The sequence below is a fragment of the Manis javanica genome, chromosome 11 (genome assembly GCF_040802235.1).
Source record: "Manis javanica isolate MJ-LG chromosome 11, MJ_LKY, whole genome shotgun sequence".
In the NCBI taxonomy this organism is placed as follows: domain Eukaryota; kingdom Metazoa; phylum Chordata; class Mammalia; order Pholidota; family Manidae; genus Manis; species Manis javanica.
Window position 1 is genome coordinate 19,079,044 of NC_133166.1, and position 3,958 is coordinate 19,083,001.

Sequence of the window (3,958 nt, forward strand, 5' to 3'; positions counted from 1 at the left end):
GCCCTGAGAGCAAATGGGGCAGGTGAGGGCACTGAGGGGCAGTTCTGCATGAAGCCACACAGTGAGCTGGTGGCAAGGAGGCCATGTGATGTGGAGGCCCCAAGCTCTCAGCAGGCACCCCTCACCCAGACCTTCAGAGGGTTACCTCTCAGCTGCTCTCTCTGGCCTACATGCATTTCCTCCACCTGATGGAGACTAGCTCAGGCCCCTAGCAGCTCTGTGGAAAGCATCTCAGAACCAGGGCCCTCAGATCCTCAGGAGGGAACCTAGGCTCTAGCAGTCCCGGCCAAGGGCCCTCCGCAGAGCGGCCCTCTGCCTTCCCCGGGGGAGCGCTCACTCCTTCAGGGACAGTGCCTGTGGGTGGGGCCGCTCTGCCTGGGACAGGGCCCTCAGGCGCTGGTTCAAATGTGCACCTCCCTGTTCCACCTTTCTACTGGCCCTCGCTTTGCCCACTGGGACCCCGCTCACTCATTCATTCATACAGTAAATATCTGTGTGTCCAGTGTGAGTGGAGCCTGTGAGCCCCTCTTCTGCCCAGTCGGCCACTTTGGGATCCCAGTCCCTGACTGGGTCTTCTTGAGTCTGCCTCCTGGGATTAATGGTCAGTTGTTTCTCTGCGTCCACCTTCCTACCACCTGGCTGTCACTCTGAGCAGTAATCAAGGAGCCAAGAATCCATGGACCGGGTACAGCCTGGAGCCCCAGGTGGGCTGGGAAGGGGTTACATGTGTAGGGGGCAAGCGCCTTAATCAGGGGTGGGTGCCCTCTTCTGGATCTAATGGGGGATTCATAGCAGATGGTCCAGAGGGGTCATCGTCTCTCTCCCTGCCCCTTAAGGCTCTGCACAAAGGTCACCTTTAGTTCTCTAATATCCCAGCTCAGATTCTTCCAGTTCCTTCTCTAAGAATGGCTACCCGCCTCTTAGCGTTGTCTGTGTGTGAATCTAACCTGCCCGGCAGAGCCCTGCAGGTTGATTCCATATCCAAGGGCGGGCACAGTGGAGGTTTTGGTTAACATGGCTGTGAACTGAGATGTGGGTGGCACCAGGCAGACAAGAGCACACAGTTCAGGGGTGGGTGGTGGGGCTTGAACCTTGACCACAGCACATGCCTTCTCTATGACCTTGGGCAAGTTTTTAACCTCCCTGAGCCTCAGTTTCTCCACCTATAAAATGGGAATAGTAGAAAGAGAGAGATAAATAATATAAATATGCCTCATTATTGTAGGCACTTAATAAATGGCTGGTGTTGTATTATTCCATTTTCCCCATGGAGAACCAGGGGCTTCTGCATTTTACAGAGGTATCTCTGAGTTCTGTGGGAATATGCCTACAGAAGATAATTGTATTCAACACCCTGGGCATTGGCTAGGCACCCACTGTGTGCCCAGCCCGGCACTCCAGGCCCCTAACCATGCATACCAAACCCCAAGGATTACGCAGGGTTGGGGGCGGAGGCCACTGGCCGGCTGGTGGAGAGATGGAGAGAAGCCTGTGGACACCCTGTTGTCAGAGGCCCGGCAGCTGACATAGGCAGGATCGGCGGGGTGGGGGCCAGGCTGCCTGCCAAGGTTGGGCAGGCTTGACTGCCTCCACCCACCCTCCTGGCTTGGCCCAATTAAAAGGTTCTGCCCCACTGGACTTGGAGCCCTGGGGCTGAGGAACTCTTGGGAAGGGGATGCCCCCCCTTAGGACAGGCTCTGTGCACAGAGGCTCCCTCCCCTTCCCAGCCAGTTCATTTCACTCTCTGCTCCTTTCTTGAGCTTCTTCTGTGTGCCAGCCCCTGGCTTGGTGCTTTGCACATGCCATTTCCCTACTCTGTATGGACCTCCGAGGTAGGAGACGCCATTCCTATTTTAGAGACAAGGCTCAGAGAGGGAAGGGACTTGCCCAAGCTTTCCCAGCTGGCAGGTGGTGGAGCCAGATTCGAACCTGGCTGTGTGTGGTTCCAGCCCAAGCCTGCTCCTGCCCCTGCACTATGAGTGATGGGTTATGACATAGAATATCCTTTCCTCTTTCCTTCATCCATCACTTCCTTCTTTCTACAAACATGTAGTGAGGACTTGCACTGTCTGGGGAGGGTGCTGTCTGGGTACCTAAGGTCCCTATCCTCAAGGAGCTCACCATCTGGTGGGGAAACAGTCAGGTTGCTGATGATTAATACCTGAGGGGCAGATGTGAAGAGGGCTGGGCTAGGGGACAGGACGTGCGTTTAGAGGGTTCTTCATTCAGCCAGCTTTGTTAAACTTTTAGGTAAATTTATTTCTAGCCCACCCAACTCCAAAAGGGAGGTGGCCTACAGACATAGAATACAACCACTTTTTAAAGGAGGAAGAGACAATAACAGGCAGAAAAAAAAAATACAAGAATGCAAGGGCTGAGGTCAACTCAGAAAATGCCTGCTGGGCGGTTCTCTCTATTTCCCAAGCATGAGCCTGGAGCACAGCTCTGGGCTTCCAGAGAACCACATGAGGCAAGAAACACACCCGTGGTTTTCCATCTAGTTTTCAGCATTGCATCACATTTTCCAGATGAACTCTTAGGCAGAATCCTAGTGGATATATTCAATAACATTTATTTGATTTGTAGTGAAATACATATTCAATAAAATATAGTGAGAGTAAAATATATATATTTGATAAATATATAGGAGTTGAATATATTTGACGCCTATATTCAAAGGTGCTCTGGTTGAACGGAGATCAGGGGGCTTGGGATTCCAAATGTTCCACTTTCCCCTAACCCACCTGGATGTTCCCGGGCTCCTCTGAGTATGCTAAGGTTCATGCTGAGGGTTCAGTTTAAGACCACCAAGCTACGCTCTTCTTTGTCCATCAGATAAAAAGTGAAGAAGCTAGGGAAGCCCGGCTGTGGCTGCCACTGAACCCAGCACAGATTTCTCCTGAGGCACGTCCTCTTCAGCAGGCTTGCGCTGGGCACTGGGAGCCCAGATAGGTCAGACACGTCCTTGCCTGGGAGCCTCCCCTCTGGGAGCATAGTCAGATGTGTGGCAGGGACTGAACCAGCATTCACCTTGTATCTGCCCGTATACCAGCCTCTACATACTGGTTTATATTGCAGAATGGGTAGGAGATGTTGGGTTCCATGGTGGGAGGAAGGGGACGACGTTGACTGGAGTCTGGCTGGGGTAAGAGGACCAATTCAGAAATTTCCAACACTTACTGAGCACTTACTATGTGCTGGGCAGGGTCAGATCAAGTTTTGGGGGGGCCTGAAACTGATACAATTTGGGGAGCCCTCTTTATATATAGAAGAAAAATACAAAGAAGTACAAAATCAAGTCCAAAAGTGAATTTTATTTAGAGAGAATCACAATCTATTACAAATTTTTAAAAAGGACAGATACCACAAACACCACCAGATTCAGAAAAATAATATTTTTCTTAAGTGCCAGGAATACCTAAGAATCACTCTTTTCTTATAACTGTGGACTACATATTCTTTATTTGCCTCCTCACATTACCATAACCTTCATAATGTCTGCAGAAAGAATGGAAAGGTAATTGAGTCTTTCCTCTTGTATGATTGATTGAAGGGAGTTTATTTTTACTGATAGTTGGGATACATAAAATAAGCAACTTTAGACACAAATGGGCTTGCTGTTTGTGGTTCTGCTACAGATCATGCCCTACAAATACAAAACTTCTGGTGAGTTTTATTTCACACGATTCCCATGAAGAAAACAAAAGATGAATGAATAATTTCTAATTACATTGGTTTCATTATCTGTGACATTACTGAAAAGGAGAGAGTTTCTGTTTTGATAGGCTCAAATTCCTTTTCTACAGTTTGGTCTATCTGATGTTTGATAGAATATTCCACAGGCTGACTTTCAGGCACTCCATACATTTCAAACCTGTTTCTCTTCCACTATGCACATAACTCCAGGGCCGGTCACAGTGCTGCTACTAAATGAGTCGGCACAGTGGGCAGGAGTGGT